The sequence below is a fragment of the Rhinopithecus bieti genome, unplaced genomic scaffold (assembly GCF_001698545.2).
Source record: "Rhinopithecus bieti isolate Rb0 unplaced genomic scaffold, ASM169854v2 scaffold_38631, whole genome shotgun sequence".
NCBI lineage: Eukaryota > Metazoa > Chordata > Mammalia > Primates > Cercopithecidae > Rhinopithecus > Rhinopithecus bieti.
The window spans coordinates 642,439-668,363 of NW_016817145.1; the positions used below are offsets into that span (position 1 = coordinate 642,439).

The following is a 25,925-nucleotide window of genomic DNA, read 5'->3' on the forward strand; positions in this document are numbered from 1 at the left end:
GAAATCTATATACTCCAAGAAAACATATAGCAAAGCCAACAACAGAATTCCCCTGGAGAAGCAGATCGGCCAAATTACCTTGCAAGTAGTGAGTTCAGAGTTAACAAGTTCCACCCCCACACACTGAGTTTCTAATTTGCTTTTAAGTGTCTCATTTCAAAATGTGAGCTTTAGTCAATGATCACCAAAACTCTGAGGAAATTCCCTAACTTGAAAATACAGGTGGCCCTTTAACAACATGGGGTTAGGGGTACCAACCCCAAGCAGTTGAAAATCTACATATAACTTTTGACTCTCCAAAAACTTAACTGCCAAGAGCTTACTCTTGACTGGAAGACTTACCAATAACATAAAACGATCACTAAACACTTTTTATGATATACGTATTATATATTGTATTCTTGCAATAAAGTAAGCCAGAGAAAAGAAAATGTTATGAAGAAAATCATAAGGAAGAAAAACTATATGTATTATTTATTGAGTGGAAGTGGATCATCACAAAGGTCCTTACCTTAGTCATCTTCACGTTGAATAGGCTAAAGAAAAGAAGCAAGAGAAAGGGTTGATCTTGCTGTCTCAGGGGTGGCAGAAGCAGAAGATAATCCACATATTAGCAGACTCAGGCAGTTCAAGTTCATGTTTTTCAAGGGTCAACTGTAAAGGTCAAAATATTAGGAGGGGAAAAAAAGCAACTTACAGAAAACTCTGCAGGAAAATAAAAACTTCAAAAGGAAACTATCATCAACATCCTCAGACAAATAGGAGAAGTTATTGTAATTTATTAAACAAAAACAATGTTCTAGGAAAAGGAAAACAATTGTAAAACAAGAGAGGAATTATAAATTCAAATTTGACAGCCAGAATGAAAATTTCAGCCAAAGGGTTAGAAGATAAATTTAGGGAAATCTCTTAGAAAGTAGAATGAAAAATCAAAGAGATGGAAGATATGATACAAAAGATAAGAAATATAGAAAATCATTCTAGGAGTTCATCAACTGCGTAACTAAAATTTCAGAAAAGAACTTGAAAATAGAAGAAAAAAGACAAAAGAAATAATCCAAGAAATGTTTCAGTACTGAAGGGCATGAGTTTCTAGACTTAAAAGTAACAGTAAATATTCAGTACAATAGATAAAAATAAATTCACACTAAGTTCCATCATCTCAAACTTTCAGAACAATAGACATAAAAGAGGGAGTTTTAAAACTTTTAGAAAAGGTAAAATGATTGCTCAAACTACCAAAATGACTGTGGATTTCTCAACAGCCCCACTAGAAGCAAAAAGATAATGTAACAATGACTTTAGAATTCTGTAGAAAAAAATTATTTCTAGCCTAGAATTCTATACCTATCAAAGTTAACAATTAAATATTTGGGTGGGATACAAACATTTCAGACGTAAGTCTCAAAACAATTACCTGCCGTGAGCCCATTCTCAGGAAGCTACTGGAGATCCTTTTGTAGTTTATAAGCATGATGATTGGGTGTTCATGTCTGTGCGTGAGATGTGCCCACCTCAAACCTTGTTGTGATGTTGGCACACTTCCCATCTGATGTGAAAAAGGAAAAAAAAAAAAGCAGCAGCAGCAGCTACAAGATAAGTCCAAAATTAGGAGGCAAAGCAAGAAAGAGGAAGATACGGAGTCTGGGAAATGAGAACATCAATCCAAGAAAGAGCAAAGGAAATCCCAGAGATAAAGGCGAAGGGAGATCCAAATACAGCCATGTACTCAGCCTAGAAATAAATTAGTCCAGGTTGGAGCAGCTCAGCAGGATGCAGGAAAGATGGTCAAGAGATGGCTTTGTTAGAATACCTGATGTGAGTGAGTGTATTGAGAGGAAATGTAAACAACCGAGGAGAAAGTTTTGAGTGAATTAGTGATAGAAAACAAAACAAAGGAAGAAAAAACCATAGAGCTATTAACTCCAGGAAAACCTAAAGACTGTGCGAGAAAATAAAAGTAAGCACATTTCAGCTGTGAAGAGTATTTATAGGGACAGGAAAGTATACACACCGAATATTAACCTAAGCAAAATTATGAAATAACAGTAGTGGGATAATGGGAGCATGGGGGTCCAGGGGTTCAGGAACTGTGCACGACGGGGCACGGTGGAAGTGGTAAAAGAGGGCTAAAATAGTGGGAGGCTAACAGTTAATGCTTAAGGCATTAGGCAAAAAAGAGGGAGCACTATAAGCATATACCAGTGACATGGAGGAAAAACCAAAAGCAAGAACTGAATGTGTTGATTCTAGGAAGCAGGAAATGATGGATCAAGAGAAGTCTATTGTTTTTCATTATGGCTTCTAAAATTATTTGACCCTGAAAATTATGTATGTGTATAATCAAAATTAAAACTAAATTTTAAAATAATCATGCATCAACAATAAATTAAAAGGATGATTTTAATTTGGCTTCTCTTTTTTATGTGCACACATAGACACACAGTGCCATTTGGGCAATACATTTTGCATAGCATCTAAATGCATGAAAATATTCCAGAGAAGTGTTAATGATGGCCTGGGCCAATCTGTCTTTTGTAAATAATTTCTCAGGCAAGTATACTAATTAGAGCTAAGATAGGCAAATGATACAACAAGCCACCAGTCAAGAGCATTTGCTGCTCATCTATTGAATATATAGCAATAAATATTCAACATTCTGTGGGGTAAACAACCAAGTGTAAGATATGGTTTCTGGCATTACGGATTTTATGATTCAATTAAAGACATGAAACATAAACTTTTGTAAAGTTAAATGACAGTACAAAATGTATAAATAAGGTTTATTTAAAAATTAAAAGATGTTGCAAGATAATACATGACTTTTGCTAAGTCAATGCCACAAACTACAGAAGTGTTATTGTTTAGAACAAAGAAAAGTCAGGATGCAGGGAATGGATCTCAGAGAAAAGAGATTAGAAATAGGTCTTGAAAAAATGGGCTGGGTTTGAATGAATGGAGGAATGGGGGAATTCCAAATGCGGATCCAGGAAAGGAAGACGTCATCTTAGTACTGTGAAGAGATTACAGGTTTCAGAGCCCAGGCGTTTGAGTGAGAGCCTGCTCACCAGAATGGGATGGCAATTAGCCTTTGGCCTGAGAAAAGCAACTCGTTCAGAATAAAGTATTTCTATCACCGACAGTGAGGCCAAGAATCCAGTCAGATGTCCTGTTGGGATGCGTATCCGTCATTTTATGAGCTCAAAAAACCCCAGGAATGGCTTCGAATCCATGTTACAAGTCCGAGTTCCCTGGAAACAGCAGTTGCCTCTTAGCAAAATCATTAATTAGGGCACTGCCTTGATTCCATTGTGAATAATAAAAATATGTGCACAGACTTCTGTACTTTGATGAAAGCATCAGGGTGTGATTTATGGGGGAAGATGCTCTCCAGGGAACATAAATATGTAAGCCTTACATACTTATAAAGTTCAAATACATTACCTCTTCAATGGCTTTCAAAACTAAAGTGACCTCAGTTCAGTCAAATAAATAGCACAGACATGTAAATTAGCAAAAGAAGTGCTCAGACATTTATGCAAGGCTTAGATCCCACGATGAACAATATCTAGATCACTGGGAAGTCAGAAGCATTCTATTCTATACGTAGCTATCGCCAGACAAATCTAAACACTTGGTAGGTGCTCAAAAAAAACTTACTGATCTTAAGTAATTAAAGGGGATCTGGTGGGCAGATACAAAAAGACAGAACTCTCATCGTGAGGCAAGGCTGCTACCACAGTCTCTCTAGCCAGTTCCAAAAGAGCAGGTGGTTATATCCACCATTGCCCAGAAGAGGGCAGCCAAGAGCTGCTCAGATGGAACCTTCCTGGGAAGGACACTCACTTGGCACCAGGGTAAATTGTCCTTTCCCCCGCACAGAGAACAGAATCAGCCCAGAACTGATTGGTGAAGAAGTTTGAGGAGAAAAAAAGCAGGGGTAGGAAACATGGACTAAAGGTGTTCAAGACAGATGAAGAACCAGACCAAGAGGAATCATGGAGAATCCGGAGAATGGAAAAGAAAGACAGCAGCCAGGGGTCAAAGGAACAAGGCACAGGAGTGCAGCAGCCCTGACCTTGCCACTCCCCTGCTCAGAAGATTTCAACGGCTCACTACCGTCCATCGCACAAACTTCTTAGCCTGACATTCAGGGCCATGCTATAACCCTAACCCACCTTAAGAATCTTGGGATTTGCTGGGTTTTTAATCATACACTCAAGAGTCCAAGCACACTGAAGTCTTTCTTGTGACTTTCTTCCTCTGTGTCTTTGTTACCCCCGTCCCTTCACTCACTGCTCTAAACAATGAGTGGCCACCACATGCTAGTAATGGGAAGGATACAGGATCAACCAGAAGAAGTGCCCACCTTCAAAACTGCTAGGAAGAGACAGTGCCATGTACTACCATAAGGGAAGCAAGAGTGGATGGTGTGGAGAGAGAAGTGGCTAAGTCAGGCTGTCTGAAAAGGCTTCTTGGAGGAGGTGACCATCCCCCTGAAATCACCTTGCCTTTCCTCTCCACTCATCTAAACCTTCGGCGCCTGCTGAAGGACCATCTGTTGTTTTCATCTGCCTGCCTGCCTTTTCCCACTTCTGGTAAAATATTCCATCTCCTCCTTTAGGAAACTGCTCCCTCCTCCATCCGCCAGGTAGGCTGATCTGGTAATGTGGTTGATCATATTACCCCATCCTCTGATCCACAGCAGTTGGCTCAAGGAAGACCCTTCAAGACAGATTACACAGATGTCTTCCCTGAAGTTTTCCTCTCCATGTTGGAATCGAAGGAATAGCCAGCTTTCTCTTCCCCCTGGATTGGAAGCTGACAGGGTAGATTCTATGTCCCTTGCCTCATGGAGGATTCTAAGAGAATAAACTGGAAAGAGACGGAGCAAACTGACACTATACAAATCCCAGAATCCAGTTGCCCTGAATTAGGACAAGGCCCCTGCTCCACTGAGCAGCAAAAGCCCAATTCCAGAGCTTAGCCAAAGGAGTTTGTGTTTTAGCGGGGTAGCAGGTGTTTAAAAGGCCAGTGGACAAGCTCTGCTGTTCTGGCTCCATGATGACGTCAAAGACCATTTTGCTCTGCCATCCCTATCACATGACTGTCCTCATGCTCCAAGATGATTGCTACATCTCTGGGGTTATATCCACATTCCACACTGGAAGGGCAGAAAGCATGTGCCCATTGAGTGTAGCCCTTTTCATCAGAAAAATAATATATTCCCAGAAAACCCAACCTGTAGCCTTCTGCTTACATCTCAACGTTCAGAAAAGTGTCACACGACCACCCCTCACTGCAAGGAAGTCCGAAGAGCTGAGTATTTTTAACTGGGCATATTGAGACAACAGAGGAAATGCACATTGCATAAGTAACTGGTGGTATCTGCTACAAGTCCTAAATGTCTTTGTTTGCCTGCATAAACCCATAAATTCTCCTTTTTGCTTAAGCTAGTTGGAGATGGGTGTTTGTAACTTTCAATCAAAAAGCCATGGCTAAGACACCTGCCAAATGCCACCACCACCATAGAGCCTCCCTGATCTCACTACATCAGAATAATCTTGATGTCTTCAATTTCCAACGGTCCTTTTCCCACCAGCAACCTGAGGAAGGGAAATCACAGGGACAGGGCAATGGCACCTAGGCAGCCAAATCCCACCCCAGCAGCCAAAGCAGGCCGAAGAACCCTGCCAGCAGGATTCCTGGAATCTAGCTCTCTCCTCTCTCTCGCTTCACCTGCAAAGGGCCACAAAAAAAGCTGTTTCAAAGCCATCAGCACCATGAACCCAGCCACTGCTACTGACCCCATACCCTGAACCCAGCAATAAATACTATCCAGGGCTTGATGATGGCAAGAAACGGGGAGACAGCGACAGCCCTGATTTGCCACTAAAACACTTAAACATAACAGGATACGTCTACAGGACGAAGCACTAATAAGGAATAAAAAGAGAATGAGGAAGCTCTGGATGTATTCATGTGAAACACTTCTAAAACTGTTACTAAGAGGAAAAAAGCTAACTGCAAAACGGTGCCCATATATATATGAGATATATAGATGCATGTATACATATACATATAAAATGATCATTTGTGATAAAGGAAAGAAAAATAACATCTGCATCAATATTTGTACCTGCAGAAAATATCTCTAGAAGAATATACAATGCAAGAGACTGGTACTTTTGGCTGCCTCCAAGGTGAAGAGCAGGAAGGCTACAAAATAGGAGGGCAATGTTTCTCTGTACGCTCTTTAAACCTTTTGAATTTTGGACCCTAGGAGTGAACTACCTATTTGAAAAAGAATGAAAATACGTTTCTGTAAGTAAACACATTACGGTTTGTGCTGGTATGCCTGGTATGTTTTGTTTTGTTAAGGCAAAACAATAGGAAGGATGAAATTGGCAAACTGGGCTGGGAAGAGAAAAGGAAAACAGAAAAATTAGCATCCATTTAACAATAAAATAGAAATAGCGTTTTGCGTGAAGGGATGCTTTTCTCATATCTTGCTTGAAGCATTTACAGACATCAGCTCATTCACCCTGTCTTTTCTACAAGTGGTGGAAAAATTGATTCAATTCCTTCCAGCTTAGAGCTGAGGAAAGGCCTAAAGAGCTGAGTCTCTGACACTGCCCCATTTCCCCAACCTGGCCAGGCCACCCCGTCCTTGCTCAGTCTGTTTCCTGTGTCTGGAATCTCTCCCCTTTTTACTCTCTCCATTCCAAGGAGCCACTCCGACACCTACACAGCTTCTCCGTTGAAAATAGCTGTTCCATTAGACCAGGCATTGGCCTTTTCTGAACAGAGTCAGGTGGTAAATATTTTAGGCTTTTTTTTTTTTCATGGCCATTCTGTCTCTGTCATAACCAGCCAACTCTGCTGTTGTAGCATGAAAGCAGTGATAGATAATACATAAACAAATGGGTATGGCTGTGTTCCAATAAAACTTTATTTTCAAAAACAAACAGGCTGTAATCCAGAACACTGACAACACCAAATGCTGGCAAGGATGTGGAGCAACAGGAACTCTCATTCATGGCTGGTTGAAATGCAACATGGTACAGCCACTTTGGAAGACAGCTTGGCGGTTTCTTACAACACTAAACATACTCTTGCCATATGATCCAGCAATTGCTGTCTTTGGTATTTACCCAAAACAGTTGAAAACTTATGTCCACACAAAAACCTGCACATGGATGTTTAGAGCAGTTTTGTTCATAATTGCCAACACTTGGAAGCAACCAAGATGCCCTTCAGCAGGTGAGTGAATAAATAAACTGTGGTCTATCCAGACAATGGAATAGTATTTAGCACTAAAAAGAAATGAGCTATCAAGCCATGAAAAGACATGGAGGAAACTTAAATGCATATTACAAAATAAAGACGCCAGTGTGAAAAGACTACATACTGTATGATTCCAGCTACACGACACTCAAGAAAAGGCAAAACTATGGAGACAGTAAAACAATCAGTGGTTGCCAGGGGCTGGTGGGGAGAAAGGGATGAAGAGGCAGAGCATAGAGGATTTTTAGGGCAGTGAAACTACTCTGATGATACTACAGTGGTGGATACACATCAGTATACGTTTGTCCAGACACACAGAATATACACCATGAATGATCCAGAATGTAAACTATAGACTCCATGAGTGACAGTGATGTGCCAATCATCAGCTGTAACAAATGTGACAAACAAATCCCACTCAGTGTTGCTGTGAACCTAAAACTGCTCTAAAAATAAAGTCTATTAAAAATAATCGGTGGCGGCCGTATTTGGCCTGTGGGCCATTGTTTGCTGACCCTTCCTTTGGACTCCAGGGAAATTTGCCATCAGTGACCATCATTCTCTGCATTACTTTATAGTAGGTGGATGTGCCCTTTTGTTGCCCTCAGATGCAAACACTTTGAAGATAAAAACTGTCTCTTCTTATCCCATCCACTAGCCTGAATGTTGGTTGGATTAAATTGGCCTAAAGTGATGTAACCCAGCTGCCAAAGACGGAACATAGCTCATAGCTTTTTCCTTCCTGGGGCATGTCTGTCGCATCCAAGACCAGCCCTTTCACCACTTGCCCACCATAGGCCCTGAAAAGCAATGTCCCTCCCTGCCTTAGTATCCTGGGCACCCTGTTTCCAGAAGCTTCCAGATAAGCACAGTCGGAGTGCCTCCTCTAAGTGTTTGGTAGAGGGTGTGAATAACTTTTAAAGCAAAATTCAAAAACAACAGCATTCAAAAGCACCAAATTCCAAAGCAGCATTGCTCAACCTGGCTGCCACATCTCCTTTTCTCACACATGGCCCCACTGGTTTGCAGTTTAATCAAATATTTATGTTGCTGTTAGTTTTTTGGCCCACCTACAATATTTCAAAAACTAGCATTTATTGAGCAGCTACTACCTGGCAGTTGCTCTGAACATTTTAAAGAGATGTCCAAGGGAAGAAGAGGGAATGTTTACTTTCCATTGTATAACTTACGGTGTGCTTTGAATTTTTTACTATGTCTATTATTGTACTATGTACATAATTTCAGCTTATAGAGTAGGTGACTGGAGGATTTGATATGTCATTTCTGAAAATGTATATGTTCACATGTGAGGTCTTTCTGAAGGTGATTACAGATTCCTAACAAAATGTAGGGAAAAATAAATAATTTTTGTTTTGTACTTGAAAATTGCCAAACTGCATTAAATAATCTTGCTCTCTAAGATTCCTTTCTGTACTCATGTCATCGTACTTCCAAAGTCAAGGGTCTCTGCGTTCTGAGACTTGGAAATTCAAAAAAGATGCAGCTTTTCCTCAGCCCTTTGACCATCTGCCTCCACCCTGGAACAGGCTGCCTTCAGCCCTGCCATCACTGCAGCCCGGCAGGACTGTTGTTCCTCTGGCTACCAGGAGGGGGAGCAGCGGTTCCCTTTCTCCGCTCAAGGGGCCTCGACACCCTGCAGGCATTCTCTGGGGTCCCTGAACCTAGGAGACTCTCCCCAGAGTACCAGTCCTCCCGGTTTCCCTGGCAAAATCAGTGCTGCCCAAACTTCCCCATGCTGCTGAAAATGCAGAGACGTGAAATCCCACTGAAGACTATGTTGGAAGCTAGCCCAACCTCCACCGTGACTGCCACCCACCTTCAATCCCTGAAACTGCGGAAAATAAGTGAGACGTGTATTTTGACACACCAAAACAATGAGCGAAGCTGCCCCCACCCCTTAGAGCCATTGGGCTTTCTCCCCTGATGATGTGTCCTGTCTAAATTTCATGTTGAGATGTAATCCCCAGTATTGGAGGTGGGAGCTGGTGGAAGGTGAGTGGATCACGGTGGGTGGATCCCTCAAGGCTTGGTGCTGTCCTTGCACCAAGGACAATAATGAGTGAGTTCTCAATAAGATCTGGTTGTTTGAGGGTGTGGCACTTCCCCCAACACACACTGTCTCTTGCTCCCGCTCCTGTCATGTGAAACGCCTGCCCCTGCCTTTGCCTTCCACCGTGATTGTAAGCTTCCTGAGGCCTCCCCAGAAGCCAAGCAGATGCAGGCACCATGCTTCCTAAACAGCCTGCAGTACCGTGAGCCAATTAAAGCTCTTTCTTTTATAAATTACCCAGTCTTGCATGGGCATGGTGGCTCACGCCTGTAATCCTAGCACTTTGGAAGGCTGAGGCAGGTGGATCACTTGATGTCAGGAGTTCGAGACCAGCCTGACCACCATGGCAAAACCCAGTCTCTATTAAAAATACAAAAATTAGTTTGGCGCAGTAGTGCACACCTGTAATTCCAGCTACTCGGGAGGCTGAGGAACGAGGATCATTTGAACCTGGGAGGCAGAGGTTGCAGCGAGCCAAGATCACACCACTGAACTCCAGCCTAGGTGACAGAGCGAGACTCAGTCTCAAAACAAAACAAAACAAAAAGCAAAACCCAATCTCAGGTATTTCTTTATGGTGGTACAAGAACAGCCTAACACACCTGATTCAGTCCCATTCTGCCAGAGCTTCCTCCACATCTTCTAGAGCCTGTGTTTGACCCTCAAAAAGTGACGAGTGTAACTGAGGAACTGCCTTTTTAAAATTTTACTTTAATTAATGTAAATGTAAATTTTTAAATAGACAATTCAGTTGTTGAAAAAACATTACATTTAGATCAATGCAGAGAGATGGCTCTATTGTTTCAATTGTAAATTTTATGAAATTGAAATATGGATCAAATATTTTCTATGAAAATTTAGAGCTCAGATTGAGACGTGCCATAAGTGTAAAATACATACCAGATTTTGAACACTCAATATCAAAAAATGCAAAGTATCTCATTCATAATTTTTTATATTGATTACATGCAGAAATGATGTTTTAGATATCTTAGGTTACATAGAATATATTATTAAACTCGATTTCACCAGTGTCTTTTTTCTTTGTTTAATGTGGCTACTAGAAAATTTTTAATTAATGTGTGGTTTACATTACATTTCTATTGGACAGCACTGTTCTAGGTGATTTCCCAGTTGTCCTATGCATTGGGAAATGGGCCAGAAATTTTGGCTGCTCCTGGCAGGCTTCCCTCCTAGAATTAACAGGATGATATCCTCAGCAGAAACTGCTCAGCTTTCTGAGGCTCGGGAGATGAAAGGAGAGAGAAAGGAGGCGCATTGGCAGGAAGAGCTGGGCCTCACTTGCTTGGAAAAGCCAGTCCTGGTGACAGTGACCCCCCACCCTGGGATGCCTGTGGGCCCACAATGTGCCCTCTCTTGGAAATCCAGGGATGATAAACACATGGTGCAGGCTCTCCAGGGACAGGCTCACAGAGGGATACATGCAGAGGCACAGGGATGTGCAGAAGCATCTATTATAATTCACCAGAGAAGGCCAGGAGTTCCCCCAAATTTAGGTGGCACTGAACGAGGTTGGCAGGGATTCAGACCTCTTTCCAGCTGGCCTCTGTAGTGGTTCTACAGAGTCTAAGGGTGACTGAATTTACTGCGAAGCCAGAAGCATAAACTTGGGCATCAGACACCCTCTCTGAGCCTTGGTTTCCACCCATAAAATGAGAAGGTTTACAGCCTCTACTTTAAAATGCGGTAACTCAACACAACTGCCTTTTTCTCTACACAGCATTGGCAGAGTCATGGGGCTCCAATCAGGCCCAAGGCCAGGCCTTTATTTTTCTCCTAGAGAGCTCACTCAGGAGTTCATTTCCATGCCCCGTGCCCAAGGCCAGGTCTCCTTGAAACGCAGCCAAACGCTCATTAAATGTACACAGAAGGGAGGGCCACTGGGACGGGAGGGCCCACTCTGCTCAGCATGATACCAGCGCCGGGTGTGCAGCTTTCTGTGACCCATCTCCTCAGGCTGCATTTTCCCTGCCTCTGGGGAGCATCTCCGTTCCAGAAGGCTCTGAGTTGGAAATGCACAGGATGAATTTGGGCACATGTCCTCAGTCACAAATGCCAACAGAATTGGAATATCCAGCGAAGTGCTTTCCAGGCTCCTGGTGCCCAGAGACCCGGGAAGCCAGAGAGTGGAGAGTCCAGGGTAGGAGGCAGAAAGAGCTGTGCAGTGGAAACCCAGAAACCCAGCTCCAGCCCTGACTCAGCCAATCACTAACTCAGCGCCATGGACAAAAGAATAATATCAACGTGCTCATGTGCATGTGTGTGCGTGTGTGTGTGTGCGTGCGTGTGTGTGCGCATGCTGTGTGTGTGTGTGCGTGCACGTGCATGTGTGCGTGTGCGTGTGTGTGTGCGTGCATGCGCGTGCATGTGTGCATGTGCGTGCATGTGTGTCCCCATGTGCCAGGCCCAGAGAGGAAATATCACTGTGAATAAAGAAAGAAGCCCTTGACCTTCTGAGGCTTCCGCTCAATTATGAGACAACATGCACAGAAGGAGTGTAGACAAAGTGCAATAGCAAAAAGTAGATGACAACTTTACTCCAACTACAGGGACCGGGACTGATTTCCCGGCAAGGAGGCATTTGGGAGAACAAACAAGTGCAAAGTGCCCGGGAGGAGAGGCCAAGGAGGTTTAAAGGCGTCCTCTCGGAACACCAAGTTTAGTTGACATCTACCTCCTCTCAGCAACTTTCTACAGCAGTGAGTTGACTCCTCCCTATTCTCTGAGACATAAAGCTCATTCCAAACGGTTCAAAGTTTGATTGTTCATACTTATTGTTATTGCATTTATATTACCATCAAGAGCATTTGTGATGGTCTGCTACCAGGGTGCTTAGTGCGTGTCTTGTCTCTCTAATAGCACAGTCAGGGAATGTGTCCAATGCTTTCTCTTATTCCCTGCCAGCCTGCCATACAATCTCTGGGTTGGAAGGAACCCTGGAAATCATGCTATCCAGTTCCCCATCTTCTCTCTCCCGGAGGCCTCTGCAAGACTGATAGGCATACGGTCTGCCTCTTTATTCTGTGTTTGTGCAAAATAGGATATTAAAACAGGTTCTGTTTTAGTATCGGCCAGGGCTCCAAGACACCAAGAGTAACTGCACCCCATTTCTAAGGGAAGGTGGAAGACCACAAAGACTTACACAGGAGGTAGTCAGAAACAGGTTTTAGGACCCCAATCTATCCACCACCACAACTTTAAAGAATTTGGAGGCCAGGCACGGTGGCTCACACCTGTAATCCCAGCACTCTGGGAGGCCGAGGCGGGCAGATCCCAAGGTCAGGAGATCGAGACCATCCTGGCTAACACGGTGAAACCCCATCTCTACTAAAAAAAATACAAAAAAATTAGCCAGGCGTGGTGGCGGGCGCCTGTAGTCATGGCTACTCAGGAGGCTGAGGCAGGAGAATTGCGTGAACCCGGGAGGCAGAGCTTGCAGTGAGCTGAGATTGTGCCACTGCACTCCAGCCTGGGTGACAGAGCAAGACTCCGTCTCAAAAACAAACAAACAAAAAAAAGAATTTGGAGCTGGGCTGGGATTAGACAAGGATTTGGGGAGAGAGCTGCCAATCCCTAGACTCCCTACCCTCCTGAGGAGAGGCTGTTTCTTCTCACCTCAAGCCTAGGTGAAGGTGCTTCCATGAGACCTCCTGGAAGACTTGCAGCATGTTCCCTGATCATGGGAGACTCCATGGATTGATGTCTGGTTCGCCCTGAGAAATCTAAAGGGCGAGAGATGGCAGCAGGCCAGTTGCTCTGAGGATGGAGTGAGATGAGGTGATTGTGTTGAGGGAGACTTGCTTTTCCCGAGTTTGTCAGGGCAAAGCATGTGTGAGTTTCCTATGGAGCAGAACCGGCCTAGGAGGTGTGGCGCCAGATGCTAGGGGGTGAGGGAGAAGCAGTGGAGGAATGGTCAGAAGAGATGCATGCTCCCAATCAAGCAAAGGCAGATAAGGGGCGGTGGCTGCAAATTACCCATGAAGGAACCCATGAGGTGAGTCATCTGTCAACCCCAGATGGCTAGAACACCACCAGTGGAGTGAGTCTCTTCCCACCCGCCTTCCTCCTCTCCTCCCCCCTTGCCCTAGCCAATCCTGGAGAAGCCAAGGGGTGGGGGGCGGGGGGGGGTATGGGAAATGGAAGCACCAGGTGACGAATATAGAGGCGCACAGCCTCACAACCCCTTCTCACTGCAGGTGCCAGCCTAATACAGCAAAGCTGGGAGAGGGAGGAAATTTTCATTTGCAATGTCGATGGGAGGATTTGGGTCCTTACCCTGGAATGGGCATATTAACTACCAATGGAGACTAGGTTTTGTGGAAGAAGTAACTGGATGATGTTTTCTTAGATAAGAGCGACAAAGACGTTGTAGAACTTGCCCCACTTTCATCAAGGAGCAGAATAAATACTGCAGAACAAGCTTGACAAGACAGTGGGAGACCAAAAATACGATTCATTTCTGTTGCATCCTACAAGTCCCTGCTTGTTCAATATGATGGTGTAATATATACACAATTTCCCAAATTGGGATCATATGCTACATGGTATTCAAATCTTTTTTTTTTTTTCTCAAAGAATAATATATCATGAAGTTTTTCCCTTGGAAGAAAATATTCATCTACAAGTCGAACATACCACCATCTGGACATGCTGTAATTTATTTGCCCAATATCATATTCAATGTTTGCTCTTGCAAATCACACTAAAATCAAATATCCTATGCATAACTCTTCGTTTGATTTGACATATTTGATTCCTTCCTAAGGATAAATTCCAAGAAGCGGAATTGCTAGACTAATGGGTAGAAACCTTTTTAAGGCTTTTTATCTCTATCATCAAAGAGGTGCAGGAAACACGTTTCCACTAAGTAGGAATGAGTTGTCCAGAAAAGGCCTGAAGAGGCTGGATACGTCCTGCAGTCTGTGTAGCCCCACTCAGGTAGGCAGGGAAGTGTGAGGGTGACTATTGAGGTTATTCCACAGCTATGTAAGGGAAGTGAGAATCACACCTGAACAAGGCCACACTGTTTTTGCTACTATAAGACACACATACAGAATTCAAGTGATAGTCACAAGAATAACACTCGTGTCGATGCATCTTTTCCTGACTCCCCCAAGGGGTTAATTTCTCAGGGAGGCAGCATGGAGTATGGTCAAGAGCATGAATTCTGGAGTCAGACAGCTTGGCCTTAGCTCTACTGTGGACTAAACATGTTACTGGAGCAAGTTACTTCTCTCTGTCCTGAGCTTCCTCATTCATAAACGTTCCAAATTCAATTAATCCCTGAAAATGCTTAACCAAGTGCCTGGAACTCAGTACATGCTCAATAAGTGGTGTCATTAGTTGTCATTTTCTGGTCTTAACTTTAACAGAAGAACTGAAGCCAGATCAGCTAAATCCGTGGTTCTCAGTTGGGAGTGATTTTGCCACGTGGGGTATATTTGGCAATATCTGGAGACATTTTTTATTGTCGCAGCATAGGAGGGAGAAGGTGCCACTGGTATCCAGTGGGTGGAGGCCGGGGACACTTCTGAACTTCCATGCACCAGACAGATGCCCACAGCAGAATGTCAGTAGTGCTGAGTTTTGAGAGTCCCTGAGCTAAACCATCCCTGGTGCTCACCTGGGTGCCAGCTGTCACATGCTGATGAGCACTGCATTTCTGTTTTGTGCAATGACATTTCTGTGTGGCATTTCCCTCCCACTATCTCCGAGGTCACCTGGTATACCGAATGGGTAGGACTGGCCACATCCCCTGTCTAGCACTCACAGTATGAGAGAATAGAGACGAATCCAGTTACCAGGGGCATTCACAGGTTTCTGCTACAGTGACGCTGTATATCAATTACAAATCTCTGAGGCACACAAAATAAGCACCTATTTGTTGTTCATAGCTTTGAGAGGTGGTTTGGACAGTTTGGCTTCAGGTGATGGGTCAAGTTCAGAACTGCCCCATCTTCATGTTCAGAATGCATCTCATTCTGGAACCCAGTCTGAAAAAGACCCCAAGACTGTGGGTTCTTCCCATGATGAAAGTCCCAGAAGGGCAAGAAGAAACAGCAGTGCCTCCTGAGGCTCAGAACTGGCTCAGTCCCTTCAGCCATGTTCCATTAGCCACAACCCATTTGTGGCCCCTGTTACCTGCAGGATAACATGCACATGCCTTAGGCTGCACTCAATCCTTTATTAAAATCAGGTAGACTGTAAATACATATGCTCTTTAATCGTTTTGTCTTTAGCAGAACATAAAAGGGCCTTATTGTTCATCTCTGCCAAGTTCTGGCCAGTGATCAATAAGCAGAGATGTTGTATGGTACATGCTGAATGACGCTGTCTCAGGGACAGGTCAGGTCTTCTTCCATTTCTCCTTCCTGCTGCCTGGGATCCAGATGTAGTGGCAGGAATTTTAGCAGCCATTTTGGACCTTGAGGATGGAAAGTATACATGGCAGAGCAGAAAGCGTAAGGCTCTTGGATCTCTGATAATGCATGGAGCTGCCTTAGCAGCCCTGTACTTACTACCCATCTCCAAAATATTTTATATGAGACAACAGACTCTTGCATGTTTAAGGCTTTGAGGTTGAACCTCTCATTTATAAACAAACTTGATTTTAAAACATACCTCAAGGATTCCCTGAGTTCACTGGCTGAACACACCTTCATTTCAGTGTGTTACACATTCACTTCTCTATCAGCAATTCTGGTGTTCCCTACCCAGCCTAAAAGGACCGAATATAAAACCTCTCACATCCAGGTCAGTCTTTGCATTAAGGCTGCCAGTCTCTTTCTTCTGAAAACTTTGGGGGTGAGGGAGGGAGAGATAAAGTTTTACCACCAAAGAAGTCACTAACAAAGTGCCAAGAAATTTTTATACATCCAGTTACCAATCACCAGTAACAGGTGAATTCTATCATCTTTCTTCTGGGCAATATTAACATTTTACATTTTGAAACTGAAGCCCTTGAGCACAGCTGTTACCCTCCACTGCCTCTGGAAACTCCTCTTGGTTCACACAGAAGGCTACCCTTTACCTCCCATTCCCTCCCCAAACCTTAGCACTCACAGCCATCCTTTGTCCACTTCTGTCTACTTGATATATGCCAGTTCCTCTGGCTGCTGTCCAACTGCAGCGTTGCTGAGCTGAGCATGAAAAGCCCCCAAATGATCCTGCCCCACCCTCTCTACGAGAGTCCATGCATCAAGTCCTTTAATCACTTATTCTAATTCCCCTTATCTACACCTGCCTCACACTAATCCAGTATCTCGGTGGAACAGTGAGGCTTCCAAATAGAGGTAATTTCTTCCACTGCCCATTCTCTGCATGGCCAGTGAACTGACAGAGTCATAAAACAGGGCAGAGACACAGAGTGCCTCCAGGGCAGTGGTTTCCAGGGTGTTTTTATTTTAAACTTGGAACTCTTTGTTAACATGAAATCTTAGGTAAAGCCAAATACGCAAAGCGGTTAAAGACAGAGCCCTCCAAATGGAAGGGAGATGGTGGGAGCAAGTTTGGAGGGGACCCATCCCCACTGCCGCCCCTCAACAGTTTTGAAGGGAACCCACAGAAACCCAAGTCTCTGAGTCTGAATGCTCTGACTTCTTCCCTCTGCTGTAAATGCTCCTCCCCCAGGGGTTTGCTCTGATCATTTCCTCATTCCAATCAAGTCTCTAGACAATGTCACCTTCCCTGGCCACTTACCTAAAGTAGCCCCCACTCCACATCACTCTATTCTTGCAGGCTGCATTAGTCTTGTGTCAGCTCGAGAATGGAATAAGAAATGTAAACTTTGCTGGGTGTGGTGGCTCACACCTGTAATCTCAGCGCTTTGGGAGGCCGAGGTGGGTAGATAACCTGACCTAAGGAGTTCAAGACCAGCCTGGTCAACATGGTGAAACCCCATCTCTATTAAAAACACAAAAAATTAGCCGGGCATGGTGGCGGGTGCCTGTAGTCCCAGCTACTTGGGAGGCTGAGGCAGGAGAGTCTCTTGAACCCAGGAGGCAGAGGCTTCAGTGAACTGAGATCATGATACTGCACTCCAGCCTGGGTGGCAGAGTGAAATTCCATCTCAAAAAAAAAAAAAAAAAGAAATGTGAACTTTTATTACGGGAAACACACATGAGAAAATGAAGGGAGCGAACTGGGACTGGTGGTGAGAGCTGTCAAACTGCAGTGAAGATCTGCCCCTAAGTGAAGGAGAGAGGGAAGGAAAGGAGGGTGGGAGAGAGGAAGAATTTCAGACTAGAATACACTTCTACAAAAATTCCAGCAAGGCCTTCAGAGAGTACTCAAGCCAAAGTTTCCCATCGAGAAATCCCAAGTCTGCCTCAGTGTCCCTGCCATACTGGGACATTGAGGGGAACCAGTCTCAGTGCAGACACACTGATGCATTCCTGAATGCAGCTGCCAGGGTTCCCAGTCGCTTTCACGCTCTGCAGCATGAGATACCAGAGGCTCGTTCTCATAGCTACCACAATTTTCCTTCATAGTGCTTTCACTGTATGACATTATATTTAGTATTTATTTGTTTATTATTGTCCCCAAGCTAAAATGTAAACTCTATGCCAACAGGGGTGTGCCTGACTTGTTCCCTGCAGTATCCTCAGCTCCTAGAACAATATCTGGCAAATAAAAGGTAAATATCTGTTGGATGAATGGGCAGGTAGAGGGATGTTTTATGGGCTGCAAAGGAGTTATAACACGAAGAAAATAGTGTAAAGATCTCAGAGTTGTATTGTTTATCAACAAGGAAAACAACAGCATCTTTTCATCTTGGGAAACATCTTGGAGAAAGAACAGACTGCAACTGAGAGGGCTTCAGGAACTCTGCTGCCCGGGAGAAGAGACAGGATTCACAAAAGTGAGGGCAATTCTGCCAAGAGCTTGAGTGTATCTGGTAGTTTGTTGGTCAGGGTTGCAATTCATCCAGGCTGAGAGATTAAAATTTACTTTCCTGAAGCTAAAGGGAAGCCAGTGACCATGAAAAAATGAAAATACAATCTAATCTCCTCTTTAGAAAACAGAGAGACAGAGACAGAGAGAGACTGGCCTTCTTTTGCATGTGATCATTAGTGATCTAGGTATGATGCTATCCCCATAACATCCTTCACCCCGCCCTGCACAAACCCTCCACCCTGAGAGCACTGTTCTTTCCAACTCCGAGATCTAGATCATGTGAAGATCTGATTCCACTACCTAAATTTCAGTCAGAAGATCTGAGAAGACTCAGACTTAAGTTAACAAGTGTGTAGAAATGTGAAAGGGGAATGGCTTCTCTGTGAGTCAATATTGGAACCTCAAGTGATTTTTTCCCCTTTATTAAGAACAAAAGAGGTTAGGCGCAGTGACTCACACCTATAATCCCAGCATCTGGGGAGGCCGAGGTGGGAGAATGGTTTGAAGCTAGGAATTTGAGACCAGTCTAAGCAACGTGGTGAGACCCACCCCCAATCTCCAAAAAAAAATTTTTTAACTAGCTGGATGTGGTGGTGCACACCTATAGTCCCAGCTACTCTGGAGGCTGACGTGGGAGGACCGCTTGAGCCCAGGAGGTGAAGGCTGCAGTGAGCCATGTTAGCCCCATTGCACTCTACACTGGATGACAGAGCAAGACCTTGTCGCAAAAAAAAAAAAAAAAAAAAAAAAAAGAGCCAAAATGCCATAAAAAAATGTCTGCTTTTGTTTTTTAGAGTTTTCCAAAATAAAAGGCTTCCTTTGGTATGAAAAATTCAATGAACTTGTATTACAAACCATAAAATTAAATGTATGTACTTGAAGGACTGGGACTGCCAAATAGATTCCTCGAAATGGCTTTGCCTTTTTGATTTGCTGCACCATTTTTAGTTAAAGCTGGTGCAGTGCTCTAAATACCCCAATAAAATTGGAGTCTCATAGACCTCCAAAAGGCTAATGGTGACCTCCAACTTTTAATGAAAGAGCTGAGGACCAAAGGAAGACCAAGGGGTTTGATGGATTCAAGATCATAAAAGCAGCTTTAATTGTCTGCCTACTGACCCGGGGAAGAGGTCAGAGAAGGGGCTGCAAGGATCACAGCAAGAAAGGAGACAGGCCCAGCATGGACGAGGGGGACTGTGAGCACCCCATCATCCCTTCCCTTCTCCAACCAACGCACCACACTTTCATCTGACATACACGCTGGGCTTGGTAGTAAGCTTTCACGTAAAGAAAAGTCTGAACAAACAATTTGAGTAGCACTAGTCAATTCCACTAAGATGATGTAACACTTGTAACAGATTCTTCATTCCCATAAATCCTGGGGTGTTAGTCATGTAACATTCCCTGACATATTTTCCACCCTCCAATACTCAGGGGCTATCTCCAAAATGGGACAGATGTTATCTGGCACTCACCCTTTACTGGAGCTCTCAGTGGAAAAATTATGCAAAAAAAGAGTATTTCAGTGAACATTTACTGAATTCTGACTCTATGCTAGACCAGAGAGTATAAGATCATCTATCCCCACAAATAACTTACAGAATAATAGAAGAGAAAGTGCACAGGCAATGTGAACAAGTATGCTGAATCATTTAGAATATGTTTGTCGGCAAGTAAGAGAATACTGCCCCCACCTCCCCACACACACACAAAATGTGACTTAGGCATCAAGGATTATTACTATATCTCACATATCCAAAAATCTGGGGGAGAATGTTCTCAGGTTGGTTCGGCAGTTCAGGAATGGCAGGGATCCAGTTCACCACCTCTATGATTCTCTTGGCTTTCCCCCTCAAAGCTTCAAGGTGGCTGCTGTAGCTCCAACCATCACATCCTCACAAAACTACATCTAGTGGCAGACATGAAAAAGATCATTCCTTTGTAGTCATGGAGGAAAATTTTCTCCAAGAATTCCTTGGCAGATTTCCCATCTTATCTCTTTGAGAATTAAATCACATCCCCAGACTTTAGCTATAAGGCAGGTTGGGAAAGAGAATATCAGGTGTTTTCATTGAGAGAGGCAAATTCTGCCAGCAAGTAAGCAGGAGAAGGAATGGTTGTAGGTGAGTAATCAACATTGTCTGCTGTATACGTCAGGGGCAATGACAGAGAGGCATAAAGCAGGCCATGAGAGAATGGAGGAGGGGCACCTGTCTCATCAAGAGGAGGCTTCCTGGAGCTGGTGACACCTGAGATGAATATTAAAGAACAAATGGGATTTAATGAGATGAAGATCATGATAGAAAGGATAGAGTGGGCTGAGGTCCCAGGTAAGGGGCCAACATGAGTAAAACCATAGGACTGTAAAAGAACACTATGTGGGCACCAACTTAGTGTCACTACAGCATCTAATGACAGGAAACGAATCTTGTGAAGTGTCAGAGGCCTGATCACAAAGGCCTCCAGGGCTGTCTGCAGGAGCTTAAACTTGCAACATAAGCCAAAGTTTGCAAACTTGGAGGCTGGAGGCTAAATCCAACCTCCAGACATGTTCTGTTTGGCAGGCACTTGGGGTTTGCATTCTGAGTATGACTGATTGGAGGCAGAGCATACTCTAGGGCTGAACACTGGGTCCCCCCTTTTCTATTATCTTACACCTGGACTGTTTCCCTCAGTTATGCCATCAGCCTGCTCCCTCAAGGCTTTTGAGTTCACACTCCTGAATAGTCTCTGGAGAGCCATTGAGAGATCTTACACAGAGCCATAGCACTACCTATTCTGTATCTCATATCATTCCTTCTGGCAGCATCGGGAAGTTGGAGTTATGAAATTGGAAATAGGAAGACTAAGTAGAGGTATCTTTTTCAGGACTGTTGGTTGCAAGTGTCAGAAACCTTACTCAAACCTGCTTAACTTATTTAAAAAGACATGTTAGTTTCATAATTTTAGAGTCCGGGATTAGTTTAAGCCTCAAATATGGTTAGATCCAGGGGTAACATGATGACAGTATGTCTCTCCATCCTGCTTTCTCATGTTTTGACTTTATTCTCAGCCAGGCTCTCTGCTCATGAAGAACATGGTCCCTGGCAGCCCCAGACTACTGTGATCCTAAAAGTCAATTGTCACCAAGAAAGGAGAATATCTTTCCTGATAATTCCGACAAAAGTCCCAGGTTAAATGAGATGGCATGTGGAAGAATAAGTAAATAAATAAATAAACAAACAAAATTACCATGGAAGACTTTGATTGACCTGGCTGGGTCATGTGACCATTCATGAACTAAAACACAGTGCTCATATAAGGAGAATGTATGGAACAGGACAAACAATCACCAGAGGATGGAACTCTAAGGATGTGAAAGGCTGAACAAAGGAAGAGAAATCTATGAAGAAAGGGTGGTCAGAGAATTAGGAACAGAATCAGAATCAAATGATATCCCAGACACAAGGAAATAAATATTTAACATGAGTGGGCAACTTTTTCAAATTCAACTAAAGTATACTTCTTAAAATTTTTTTTGTAAAAACTGTGATGTATTGGATTCGTAAAATGTTAGAATTACTTTTGGCGGAGTTGTGGGGACTTGGGGCAGGTTGAGAAGTTCGCAATGGATTGAGGCATGCATAGAAAAAGGAAAAGTAGAAACAAAACTGTAGATGACCGAAGAAATTCGGTTGAAAGAAACAGAAATAGAGAGGTTATACAGAAAAAAACAGGATCAAGGTAAGATATTTTTGGCTGTAAAGCATTTGAATTAGCAGGTGGGAAGGAAGCCTGAAAATAAAGAAAAGGGAGTTACTTTTTAATTTTTTTTATTATTTATTTCATTTTTTTTAGAGACAGGGTCTTGCTCTGTCACCCAGGCTGGAGTGCAGTGATGGAATCCAAGCTCACTACAGCCCCAACCTCCCAGGCTCAAGCAATGCTCCATCTCAGCCTCTAGAGTAGCTGGGACCACAGGTGTGCACTACCACACCCAGCTAATTTTTTTTTTTTTAAGAGATGAAGTCTCACTATGTTGCCCAAGCTGGTCTCCAATTCCTGGGCTCAAGTGATCCTTCTGCCTCAGCCTCCCTAAGTGCTGGAACTATTGGCATGAGCCACCACACTTGGTCAACTATTTTAAAAAGAAAGATTGAATTACAAATAATGTAACTACTAGAAGCATCAAGTCAAGATATACGGCAGCTGAAAATTCCTGAGACTTGTCTAAATTCCCGTTTATGATGTCTTTCACCTTCATGATGATGGAAGAAGTAGGATGCCCTGCTAGCACCTACTACAGCCATTCATTCATTCGTTCATTGATTCAATGATTATTAAGCCACTACCTGGCCAGGCACCATTCCAGGTGTTAGTGATCCAGCAGTGAACGGAATTGACAAAAACCTGCTTCCATGGGTAATAAACGCCCCCTGACACCCGATTCCTGGCTCTCCCACCTTCTACAGACTTGATCCATGCACTTGGCTTCCAGCTCTTTCTGGGTCCTACAGGCAGATGTACCCAGTATACCAGGTGCCATCTCTGGCAGCTGAAAGTTTGGTTCTCTGGATTGTTCCAAACTTCAATGCTTTTGCAAGCTGCTCACTCATCACCTGACAAAGGGTGAATACGGTCACATCTTTCCACTCTCGCCATCTTTTTTCCCTTTCTTTTAGAACCTAGAGGAGGACAGAAAATAAAAATTTCCCCACCTGAAGCTGCCAGTAGAATTCCCAAAATAAGATTAACTTCTCTAGATGACTCACCTAAAAATCTCTCCACACTTCTCTTGTGCTGCTGAGAAAACAACCAAAAGTAGCTATTATTCTGGAATGTAGGTGAAGATCAAAAGTGGACATTGAACTTGCCAGAAGCAGAGAGCAGGAAGACAAGAAAAGAGAGAGTCTGCACTCCGACTACCCAGGTTCCAATCCTGGTGTCCTCACTTACCAGCTTTCAACACCAAAAAGGAGACACAGATGGAAATCCACCCTGCCCAAGAAGCAGCTTCCCACTGGAAAATGGTAATAAGAGTAATAATAGCAGGTGCATCAAAGAGCTGTGAAAATGAGATGCAATCATTCATTAAAGTGCTTAGCAAGGGGACCACATGGGCTGAGAGCTGAGGTGAGGGTGCATTGCCACGTGAAAGTTGGGGACTACAGCCAGAATGCAAAAGGATAAATCCAGTGTTCATTAAATGATGCTGAGAAATTTTCTTACCTAATACACTCTCCTTCTAACCCACTCAGCCTCAACATAGAGAGGCTGGAAGGTAAGATTTCCCTGTCCACTTCAGAAACTGAGGTTGGTACAATTAGTTCTTCATTCTTCATTCCTGGGGCCAATTGGCTTCAAGAAAATCTTTCTCTTAAAAACAACTCAGTGCAACCATTAGGTCAAAATTACAGCTAAAGATTGAGTTCCTGCAAAATGTCAAATAAAATGTCTTACCATTTGTGACAAACAGCTGTTGCCTTCTTCTCCAAGATGGAATCAAAGGATCTTATTACCTTAAATGAAAATGACTAAAGCAGAATTATTTTCCTTTTAATCTTTTCTCCCCTCCATGGAAATTTACATAAGAAGGAGCGGTAATTCACTCCTTTCCGTGTGTCAGAAAATCTCCACTCTTGTGGTCTCCATGGCAGCAACTCCCAACCTGAGGCAGAGGCTGTTTCACCCCGCAGAGTGCATTGGACTTTTATCTGGTGAATGTAATCAATGCAGACAACCACATCGGATGACTCAAACTTGGGGTTATTTCTGATTTTGAATTCCGTGTGTGTTTTGGCTCTCTGTGTTGGTCAACGGCGCCAGATGAATTCAAGTCTGCCTGTTACTTGATGTTGTGGTGAAATGGCCTGATAAGCCCCCTGGCGTTTTGAATGCTGGCTCTTGCTCTACACGGATGATGATGCATTTTCCAGGTTTCTAAGGGGGTGATGCAACTGACTCACTCTCTGGGTCAGTGGGGACTTGCCCTTCAAGCGGTTCTGGCAGCAGTGGGCCACTCTTTCTCAGCTTATCTTTTTGTGATGTACTGAAACACACTCACCTGTGGCCACTGAATAGCATTAAGCCTATGGTGGATGAGCTATTGTGAAGCTGAATTAGCACAGGCAAATGGGATTTAAACCCGTGATCTGCCCTCGTGAGCAGGAACCAGTGGAGTGACCGTGTCCGGCACTCTCAAGGCTAGGTCAGGCTTTTCTGAAATGGCCATTTAAAGTCTCCACTTGCTTCGTGCTGTGAAAGACTCTGTTTAGAGGGTGAAAAGACAACCTGCAGACTGGGAGAAAATATTTGCAAGCCACATATCTGACAAACGTTTTGTGTCGTCTCGAATATATAAAGAACTCTCAAAACTCAACAGTAAAAAAAAAAAAAAAAATCCAATTTAAAAAATGGCTGAAAGACATGAACTGTTATTTCACCAAAAACGATAGGCAGATGGCAAATAAGCAAGAAAAGTTGTTCAATATCGTTAGTCATTAGGAAACTGCAAATTAAAACCACAATAATATATGCCTACACACCATTTAGAGTAGCTAAAATTTTAAATAGTGATGATATCAAATGCTGGTAAGGATGCAGAGACACTAGATCTCTTACACATTGCCAGTAGACATGTAAAATGGTACAGCTACCATGGAAAACAGTTTGCCAGTTTCTTACAAAATTAAACACTTACCATACGACCCAACGGTCATACTCCTGGCATTTATCCCAGAGAAATCAAAACTTATATTTGCACAAAAACCTGCATATAAATATTCATAGGGTCTTTATTCATAATGGCAAAATACTCGAGGAAGAAAACCAAATGTCCAATAGGCAAAAGATGGAACAAACTCTGATACCTCCATACAATGGAATACTACTTAGCAACAAAAGCAAATGAATTCTTGGTACATGCAACAACCTGGATGGACCTTAGGCATTATGCTTAGTGAAAAAAGCCAGTCTCAAAAGGTTACATAACTTTCGGATCTGTTTCCACTTATCCAACAGTCTCGAAACGATGAAACGACAGAAAGAGCACAGATAAGTGGTTGCCGGGGAGCAGGAGGATGGAGGGGAGGAATACAAACACGGAGAATGGAATTCTTTTTTTTTTTTTTAGGACGCAGTCTCACTCTGTCACCCAGGCTGGAGGGCAGTGGCATGGTCTAGGCTCACTGCAACCTCCGCCTCCCGGGTTCAAGCAATTCTCCTACCTCAACCTCTGGAGTAGCTGGGATTACAGGTGCGTGTCACCCACCTGGCTAATTTTTGTATTTTTAGTAGAGACAGGGTCTCACCATGTTAGCCAAGCTGGTCTCAGACTCCTGACTTCAAATGGTCCACCCATCTCGGCCTCCCAAAGTGCTGGGATTTTAGGCGTGAGCCACTGCGACTGGCCTGAATGGTATTCTTGTACTGTGATGGAACAGTTCTGTATCTTGATTGGAATGGTGGTTACATGAATCTATACATGGGATAACATTACATACACACAAATGCAAGCTTAAAAAATGCTGAGGACAGAATAAAATCTACAGTGTAGTTCAACAGTACCAGTGCCAATTCCTTGGTTTTGCTATTGTACCACAGCTTTATAAGATGTCACTGCTGGGGGAGGCAGAGGGAAGGGTATATGCGACCCTGTACTCATGGCCCCTTT

At 43.5% G+C, this 25,925-nt stretch overlaps 1 long non-coding RNA gene across 1 annotated transcript; it reads right to left on the reverse strand.

The window, feature by feature from the left end:
• Nucleotides 1-536: 536 nt before the first annotated feature.
• LOC108517766 (uncharacterized) lies at nt 537-23,939 on the reverse strand. The gene is made up of 4 exons (XR_001882202.1): nt 23,714-23,939; nt 23,210-23,318; nt 1,418-1,549; nt 537-654 (listed from the first exon to the last, which is right to left on the reverse strand). It is a non-coding gene; the product is annotated as an uncharacterized LOC108517766 (long non-coding RNA).
• Between the last annotated feature and the right edge of the window lie 1,986 nt (nt 23,940-25,925).